Genomic DNA, 10177 nt, shown 5'->3' with positions numbered 1-10177 from the left:
CGCCAGCTGGGTGACCTTGGGCTAGTCACAGCTTCTCGGAGCTCTCTCAGCCCCACCTACCTCACAGGGTGTTTGTTGTGAGGGGGGAAGGGCAAGGAGATTGTCAGCCCCTTTGAGTCTCCTGCAGGAGAGAAAGGAGGGGTATAAATCCAAACTCTTCTTCTTTTTCAAGAGGGAGAAGAGTCAAGTTAGGCATTTTCTGAATTTTTGACACGCAGACCCCAGAAGGTTTGGCTGCACTGACCTAGAGGTTGGCCACTCTACCAGAAACACTCCTCAGAATTCAATCCTGTGTCCCTGAAAATGGTCTTTTGTTGTTCGTCTTCACTGGTTCTCACCGGACACACCCTTAAAACTTGTACTGACCTTCTCTCCGCAACCACACTGAAGTTGTTTGGTGTCTGCCTGTCCAATCCTTTGTTCCTTTGTTCACAGAAACCTGTTGGGCGGGTCATCCTTGTGCAGCCAAGCAGACTCTCTTTGAAGCTAATGAACACCGTGACTTTAAGGCTACAATAAGGTAGGTTTTACTGTGGCACACCGTTGGCATACTACAGTGATGGCGAACCTTTTCAAGACCAAGTGCCCAAATTGCAACCCCAAACCCACTTATTTATCGCGAAGTGCCAACATAGCAATTTAACCTGAACAGAAAAAACAGTTGGCTCCGAGGTGTGTGTTACTCAGGAGTAAGTTTGGTGGTAGTCGGTGGCTTTGCTTTGAAGCAAACGTGTAGCTCTTCCAACGGGTGAATCACGACCCTAGGAGGGTTTACTCAGAAGCAAGCCCCATTGCCAGCAACCGAGCTTACTCCCAGGTAAAGGATCGCGCTCTAGTTCTTCCCATGAAAATTAGTGGGGTTTAACAGCACTTAACAGGGTTACCTACACTGCTTCCCCAAAACTAGGTCTTAGGTTTAATGCTAATAATCGAGCCCAGCAGCCCAGGTCAGCCTAGATGGGGGGGGGGACTCTGTTTGCACATGCCCACAGAGAGGGCTCCGAGTGCCACCTCTGGCACCCGTGCCATAGGTTTGCCATCACTGGCATACTACCACCAACTGAATGGGGCACATGGGTTCTATTTTACAGATTCAGTGATCATTTTATGGGGGGAATTAAGACAGGCGGACACAAAATCAAGCCTGTGACCTGGGAAGGAGAAAGAGTTGATCAGCAGGTTTACAAAAATCATGCTAAGACATTGCCCCTCTCCCTTCAAAGAATTAAAAGGAAGTGGATAGAGAATGGGGCTAGAACGACTGGTTGTGGATGCAGCATCAGTGGGCTACATCATCTGTGTCATAATAGTCCAAAGGTCTAAAAGCAGAGATGCTTGAACTTTGACCCAGGCAGCCTTTGTAAGGGAAAACAAGTCAAGATCCCCAGCCAAGTGAAGAAATTGAGGCCACTTCCTCTCACCCTCAGTGGAAGCGGGAAGTCCCACTATGAACAACCCCCACTGGGTCAGAATGGCTGGCTTTTGGCAGCAAGAATTGTCTTTGTGATGGGGTGGAAGTTGAACATCAACCAGGGCTGTTGAAATGGAGCTTACAGAATATTCATCAATGGCACAACTGACATATTTGGAGGACAGCGGACCTTCTACAGCACAGGTGTCAAACTCGCGGCCCTCCAGATGTTATGGACTACAGTTCCCATCATCCCCTGCCAGCATGCTGGCAGGGGGATGGGAACTGTAGTCCATAACATCTGGAGGGCCGCGAGTTTGATACCTATGTTCTACAGGGTATGAGAGAAGATGTAAAGTTTGTTTGGATTATATAAATCAATGAACTATAAATTGACTAAGTTTAGAAACTATGATCTGGGCAACTAAAGACATTAAGAGCAATTTGGATAAGAAACTGAGTTTTATATTAATTGTTAGAGGTTTAAAAATTTGAACTAGAATGTGATGATGTTGGGAAATTGGATGAACGGAAGCTTCACAGTGATTGTTATGTTTGATTTTATTATAATGCAATAAAAATTGTTATTTAAGAAAATAATGACTGACTTTTCTTTTAGAGGTTTCATTCATTTTGTATCCTGGCCTCCTTCCAAAGAATTCAGGCTGGTCTACTGCATTTCTCCCCTTCTCTGTTTTATTCTCACAGTAACGCCGTGAGTTATGATAATGTCAAGAACGTGTGACCGGCCCGCAATCATCCCGCAAGCTTTAGGGCAGAAAGAGACTTTGTAACTGGGTCCCCTGGATCCTAGCCCAACTGCTACACCAATCTAGAGGGTTTCTGTCGCAAGAATAACTAATGAATGCCATAGCTCAGTGATGGCGAACCTTTTCGAGACCGGGTGCCCAAATGGCAACCCAAAACCCACTTAATTTATCGCAAAGTGCCAACACGGCAATTTAACCTGAATACTGAGGTTTTAGTTTAGAAAAAACAATTGGCTCCGAGGCGCGCGTTACTTGGGAGTAAACTTAGTGAAGCAACCATGCAGTGCTTCGAATGGTTGAATCACGACCCTAGGAGGGTTTACTCAGAAGCAAGCCCCATTGCCAGCAACTGAGCTTACTCCCAGGTAAAGGATCATGCTTTAGTTCTTCCCATGAAAATCAGTGGGGTTTTCCGCCCCCCCCCCACATGACAAACTCTGTGCGCGTGTGCCCACAGAGAGGGCTCTGAGTGCCACCTCTGGCACCCGTGCCATAGGTTCGCCACCACTGCCATAGCTGGAAGGTCCCACATTTACAGCAGAACAAAGGGCAGAGAAACCAGAGAATGGGGGAAGGACACAGTGGGAGCCACAGTTGAGGGGTAGGTACCCTTGGAGGGGAAAAATAAAAGAAGGTCGACGGCAGGGAGAATATTATACAGTCATCCCTTTCACATTGCGACTTTCCCCATAGAGGTTTCGGTGTATCGCGGGTTGGCATAAGAAATTACTGTAAATGGGAATCAACCCTGGATAGCCCCAACCAGGTCAGAATGGCAGCTGACCCTGGCTCGGAAGTGAGTGCTGCCACCCCGCACTCGGGTGCACTGACTCCTGTTACACCGCGCCACCAGCAACCACATAATTGGGCCGGGCACCCCTCACACCCTCCTGTGACCAATGGGCAAGCCAGGGAGCAGATTTATGTGGATTTTCTGGATCGCAGGGGGCACCACGCCCCCAATCCCCGCAACGTGGAAGGAACAACTGTATCGCCAGTTCTACTGTATCATTGCTATGCAGCGCATTGGCAGGGACGGGGAGTTGCAAGAGAGGAAGTAGAAGAAGAGTTTGGATTTATGCCCCACCTTTCTCTCCTGTAAGGAGACTCAAGGTGGCTTACAAACTCCTTTCCCTTCCTCTCCCCACAACAGGGGGCATTCATTGAAAATGCTGGGGGGAAGAATTAGGACTAATAAAAGGAAACACTTCTTCACACAACGTGTGATTGGTGTTTGGAATATGCTGCCACAGGAGGTGGTGATGGCCACTAACCCGTGTGATTGGTGTTTGGAATATGCTGTTACAGGAGGTGGCGGTGGCCACTATCCTGGATAGCTTTAAAAAGGGCTTGGACAGATTTATGGAGGAGAAGTCGATCTATGGCTACCAATCTTGATCCTCCTTGATCTCAGATTGCAAATGCCTTAGCAGACCAGGTGCTCAGGAGCAGCAGTAGCAGAAGGCCATTGCTTTCACCTCCTGCATGTGAGCTCCCAAAGGCACCTGGTGGGCCACTGCGAGTAGCAGAGTGCTGGACTAGATGGACTCTGGTCTGATCCAGCAGGCTGGTTCTTATGTTCTTGTGAGGTAAGTGGGGCTGAGAGAGTTCCAAAGAACTGTGATTAGCCCAAGGTGACCCAGCAGGAATGCAGAAACACATCCGGTTCACCAGATAATTCTCTGCCACTCAGGGGGAGGAGTGGGGGAATCAAACCCCACTCTCCAGATTAGAATCCACCTGCTCTTAACCATGACACCACGAAGACACATCTTAACCATGACACTCTCGAAGACACATCTCATGGCGATACTGGATTGCACTTGGTTAGTACGGGCTTGTACAAGTAGTGAGCTGTGGCGTACCAGGGTAGCGCAGCCGACCAGGGGCCTGTTTGTGTTGCCTGCTTGGAACTGTCAAAATACAGGGGTATCAAGCACATACACAGGCTGGAGGGTCGCACTGAGCCTGATGAGGCACAAATCGGGAAGGCCAAGGTTAGAAGAAGATCGGCAGCTCCCTCCAGAGTTTGTTTCCTGCCCATCTCCCCAAAAGAGGCAAGCAAAATCAGAGTTGGGGGGGGATGCAAGCAGGAAGCAGCCCTCTATTCCTACCGAGGCACGGCCTCGCTGCCTCAAATACAAAGAGCTTATATCTGTTCTGAAAGGAGAAAAATAATGGCTTTGTTTTCTCCATCCTTTCACTTCCCAGCGATTTCTTCCTGTTTCAGAGGGTGCACTTGAGCAGTGCAGAAACACGCCGACCTTGCAGTTAAACACAAACAAACCCTTACGTAGGTAGTTTTGCTTCCTGCTCCAGAGGCAAACCTGAAGCATCATCAAAGCTCAGCGCAAATTGTACCATCAGGGGACAGATGCTACTGGAGATGAGATCATCCGGCCCCAGGGAGAGACCTGCCAGCAACCCAAGCAGGATTTTTTTTTAACCGTTTCAGCTGGACAGCTTCTGCAATGGAAGCAGAAAAGATGGCAAAGGGGTGAAAGATGCAGGCTGTGTTTTTACGTTTTGTTGGTTTCTGTGAGAGAAGCTGCAGCTGCGAAAACTACTTAATGTGGTAACTTCAAGAGATGCTGTGATCTCCCATGCCTTTTGCTACTAGGGACATGCCTATGAGTGCTTGTCCATAAGTTAAGCCCCTCTGTATTCAAGGGGACAGTCCAATATTACACAAGAACATAAGATCAGACCAGAGTCCATCTGGTCCAGCACTCTGCTACTTGTAGTGGCCCATGAGATGCCATTGGGAGCTCACATGCAGGATGTGAAAGCAATGGCCTTCTGCTGCTGCTGCTGCTACTGAGCAGCTGGTCTGCTAAGGCATTTGCAATCTCAGATCAAGGAGGATCAAGATTGGTAGCCATAGATCGACTTCTCCTCAATCTGTGTAATGCTACCATTACACTTTCATTGACGATAAACTCAGGATTTTTCCATTTCGGATTTCAAGTCAAGTGTGGGGTTTTTTAAAAAAAGAAAATCCAAATAAGTATCAGTTTCAGCGTTAGACTTTTGGTAGTGATAACATGCAGCTCAGGAAAGAGGTAGGCCAAAGAAATTCTCCCTTCATTTCTGAAAAAAATCGATACAGAAAACTTGTATCCTTTATTACGGTAGAAGGGAAGGGGGAAACATCCAAATTCTCTGTGTTATAGTGTGGAATAGACTCAGTGGAGCTGTCCAAATGAATTGGCAAAATGTATTGACGAAGACTTTCATGATAGGAATCCACTGGGCAGTTTCTGAGCTTCGTGATGTGACCTAAGAGATTCTGCTCCTAATATTTTTGCCCACATCTATGGCTGGCATCTTCAGAGGTACACACGTTGCACTCTGGCTGTGTCTAATCTTATATATTAATCTTATATATAACTGAACAACTCAACAACTCAACACTTCTATTTGTATTTACATTTCCTTATTTCTCTGACAAGGTTCTTAAAAATACAGCATAAGTCTTCCAACTCTTATAACTAAACATAAATAATCACTTAGTCCATTCAATTCTCTATTCAGAAACAAAACTTCAGTTCCATATAGTCCATGTATCAATTCTGTAGGTTCTATGTTGAGTTGTTCAATTATATATAAGATTAATATATAAGATTAGACACAGCCAGTGTGCAACGTGTGTATTTTTGAGTTTATTTGGGCTAATGTTGACATTGCACTCTTAAAGATAGTTGGTGATTGGCATCTTCAGAGGAGCATCACAGTAAAGTGCATTTCTCCCCATGGAACACTACTGGCAAAAGGTACTAGTTCATAATGTGTGCATTTATTTTTACAAGCCTGCTACTGGCCAATGTTGAGGGAGCTCTGTCCCAGACTGCAAGGGAGTAATATAGTAGCTCTTATAAAACAGCTTTTTAAAAAAATCATGTCTCCATTGCAGAAAATAAATCAAGATAATTCAGGGGTAATGTAAGCAAGAGCTGTCCAGAACTAAAGGATGACACTGAAACAGCTTCCAGTTTCTTGTTTGCAGTTCCCGGTTCTTTATTCATCAACTCAGTCACAAATATTAATGACACTTAAATAGCTTCATTTTGAACCACTTCAGCACATATGTTCCTGAAGCTGCTAACCGGCAAGGTCTTAGTAAGCCAGGCCTGGTCCAAAGTTTAGTTCCTGATCTTAGCATTCCAAAAACATCATCCTGCAAAGTTCTCTGTCTGAAGTTCCCTGTTGTCCAATCTAACCACAAAGCCTGGATTTTGTACTAAAGTCTCTGAAGGGGAGTGTCCTTAGGAATCCCACTAGATCACACTGCCAGATAACTGAACAATAAGATCTGAGGATGTTGTACTCCAAATGTGTTTTGGTCTACCACAGATCATACATCTCTGATTGCAGAGATGCATTCTGGTGGTCCAAAACCTATTTGAGGGTTCAGCATCCTCAAGATACTTATTCTTCAGCGGAGAGCTGTTTGTTTATCTAGAACATTTCTGGGTAGCCTTTTCAGAATCCTGCTCGAGATGATTCCGATTAAAAACACAAGCGGTATAAAAACTATCCACAAAACAGAAGTAGACCATTCAAATAGATGAGATGACACCCTAAACAAAAGCCTGGTGGATAGATGTGTTTTAGGTTGGCACCCAAGAACAAAGTAGGCACCAGGTCAACCTTACAGGGTAAGAGAATTCCAAACGCATGGTGCCACCTGAGAAAATGCTCTGACTCTAGTTACCACCTGTCTTACTTCTGATGGTGGGGTGCAGATCTTGAAAGGGACATCTTAATTAGCAGCTGAATGATATGGGATGCCCTCATGCTATTTGATTATATATTGTATTCCACTTGGAGTTTAGGAGGAGGAGGAGTTTGGATTTATACCCCACCTTTCTCTTCTGTAAGGAGACTGAAGGTAGCTTACAAACTCCTTTCCCTTCCTCTCCCTACAACAGACACCTTGTGAGGTAGGTAGGCTGAGAGAGTTCCAAAGAACTGTGACTAGCCCAAGGTCACCCAGCAGGAATGTAGGAGTGTGGAAATGCATCTAGTTCACCAGATAAGCCTTTGCCACTCATGAAATTATATTGTGCCATTCTTGCAATGTTATGGTTTATATTTCATTAGCTATTACAAAAGAATTTGCAACAGAGAAAAATACTAGAAATCAAGTCACAAAATCTGCTAAAAATAAACTGCATGCCAATCCTGAGTAAGGCATGGCTCCTGAGTAAGGCATGCTCAAGTCAATCAGATGGACTTAAAAGCACATTACCTAGAAAAGTAGATCCAAACATCTATTTTCCCAAAGTCACACATGATTTTTGAACTCTTAATAGCTATAGATGAAAAATATGTGCATATTGGATAGGTTACAAAAACTGGACTTTTCTTAACACTTTATACTGGAGTTGTAATACATGTCATCGAAGAGGACAGAATTTCATGCTAAGCTCAGGAGTATATCAGGAAAGTGTATTTTTAAAATACTGTTAAAGGAGAAAAAAAAATCTTGTCCACTTTGGAGTGATCCTGGCTCAAAAATGTGAACGATTTTTAGAAATAATGCACATATATCAATCCCAAAGTCAGCTACTATGGAATATAAAGAATTATAATCTAAGCAATTATAATATACAGCTTGGAAACCCCACAACACCTAAGCAATTATAATGTTTTATTCAAATCTAAGATATCTTCCATAGTAGCAAACTTTGAGATTGTTATCTGTTCATCTAAAAAGCATACATAGAGACAGATATAGATAGATACAGCATTCACACATGTATGTATGTATGTATGTATGTATGTATGTATGTATGTATGTATGTATGTATGTATGTATGTATGTATGTATGTATGTAGATGTAACCCATGCCATTTCACTGTTTGTGTTTTGGCTGGATCTTAGGGCCCAGGGGAGAAGAGCTCAGTGAGCACCCGCAGTTGCTAAACTTGCTTACATAGTGCCAACTGCAAGGGCCCCACCCTCCTCAGTTGATCCCGCCTGAAGTAGGAGAAGAAAGGCCCACAGCTCAATTGAGGGAACTGCTTATTTTTTACAGACCCAAGTCGAAGAAAGACCTGCAGCAGCTACACCCTATGCAGAAGAACAGATGGGATAAAGAAGCCCTGTATTATTGTTTGGACTTTCTCACTTTTTTTATTTACTGGGCTCTGTTAGTAATTGTAACTGTTTTGAGTACTTTCCTTAAAAGGCACTGAAGATGTTATATAACTGAGTTTTGCTATACACACGCGCGCACGCGCGCACACACACACACACACTTCACTATTATTTATCCCTAAATGATAGAAAGTTGTTGTATTTAAACCAAAGGTTTGTTAATTTGTTGAAGCAATTTCATATTTGTTTGACAAGCCACAGGGTGCTGTCATAATATTAACTTTTAAATTTTCCTAGGTCTCCAATGGAGATTGATGTGGCCAAGGATAAGTAGGTTACACAGACACCCACGTACACCTTTCACATACAAATTGACTGCCCAGTTGTTTTATCCTTTTCCCCTTACTGCGACGGCCCTTTGCTAAGCAAGGACAGCTAGAACTACACCCATAAAATGACTTAATCTTGAGTTTAATGTATTGTCGAGGGCTTTCACGGCCGGAATCACTGGGGTGCTGTGTGGTTTCCGGGGCAGTATGGCCGTGTTCTAGCAGCATTCTCTCCTGACGTTTTGCCTGCATCTGTGGCTGGCATTCAGATCCTCTGAAGATGCCAGCCACAGATGCAGGCGAAACATCAGGAGAGAATGCTGCTAGAACATGGCCACACAGCCCGGAAACCACACAGCACCCCACTAATCTTGAGCTACTTGAGAAGACCAAAACCCACGCCCCAAACCAACATTTCAAAGAGAAGAGTGCAAAGAAGGTCTTGCTTTTGTAACAACAACGTGCACCCCAGAGACATGAGAGGGGAAGGGGAGGGCGGATCCCTGCAACAGAACCATAACAAAAGAGGGTTACCTGATACAGGTACATGCAGAATAAATGACAGATCCTTGGGATGCCACAAGGGCCGGCGACTCAGGACACAGGTGTCAAACTCGCGGCCCTCCAGATGTTATGGACTACAGTTCCCATCATCCCCTGCCAGCATGATGCTGGCAGGGGATGATGGGAACTGTAGTCCATAACATCTGGAGGGCCGCGAGTTTGACACCTATGATTCAGGAGCATCCCAGGGTGATTTACATGCACACCGAGATACCATTGCAGGCACACTTGTCTATTGAGCACACACAACAAGATGGGAAGAAATTGCAAGCCCAGAGGACAACTACCTGGCTCCCGGGACCACAACATCCAAAGCCACGCTTCGTGTTTACTCCCAGCGGATGATCTCCCCTTGATCTGCAGCCTTCCTCTTTCTCCTCCGATGACCCGTCATCAATACCAGCAGCCTCATTCGGCCGCTTCTGGCTTCTCTGTTTACAATCTGCCTGGGACGGTGCTCACGTCAAAACTCTCCGGGCCGCAGTTGGGGAAACGGAAGCCGGCGAGGAGATGGTTCCGGTGTGCAATTGGTCCCCTCCGCCACTTCCCTGGTCCCAGTGAGGGTGGGGAGAAGATCACCAGCCGCAGATCTCCCTGTGATTTGCAAAAACTGAAAGGATTGTAAAAACAACAACAACAACAAGGAAATAAAGAAGAAGAAGAAGAAGAAGAAGAAGAAGAAGAAGAAGAAGAAGAAGAAGAAGAAGAAGAAGAAGAAGAGGAGGAGGAGGAGGAGGAGGAGGAGGAGGAGTTTGGATTTATATCCCCCCTTTCTCTCCTGCAGGAGACTGACAATCTCCTTGCCCTTCCCCCCTCACAACAAACACCCTGTGAGGTGGGTGGGGCTGAGAGAGCTCCGAGAAGCTGTGATTAGCCCAAGGTCACCCAGCTGGCGTGTGTGGGAGTGCCCAGGCTAATCTGAATTTCCCCCGATAAGCCTCCACAGCTCAGGCGGCAGAGCGGGGAATCAAACCCGGCTCCTCCAGATTAGAGACACGAG

At 45.4% G+C, this 10177-nt stretch overlaps 1 protein-coding gene across 1 annotated transcript in view; it reads right to left on the bottom strand.

The window, feature by feature from the left end:
• The window catches only part of PLEKHM3 (pleckstrin homology domain containing M3), a 115044-nt gene extending 105439 nt beyond the window's left edge, over positions 1–9605 (bottom strand). Inside the window, exon 1 of the mRNA XM_048483286.1 lies at positions 9465–9605. The gene's annotated coding sequence lies outside the window, so the exon portion shown is untranslated. The remainder of the gene's footprint in view (positions 1–9464) is intronic.
• Between the last annotated feature and the right edge of the window lie 572 nt (positions 9606–10177).

Source organism: Sphaerodactylus townsendi, linkage group LG02, assembly GCF_021028975.2.
Source record: "Sphaerodactylus townsendi isolate TG3544 linkage group LG02, MPM_Stown_v2.3, whole genome shotgun sequence".
Taxonomy (NCBI): domain Eukaryota; kingdom Metazoa; phylum Chordata; class Lepidosauria; order Squamata; family Sphaerodactylidae; genus Sphaerodactylus; species Sphaerodactylus townsendi.
The sequence above is the reverse complement of the archived record's forward strand: the minus strand, read 5'-3'. Positions and strand labels throughout refer to the sequence as shown.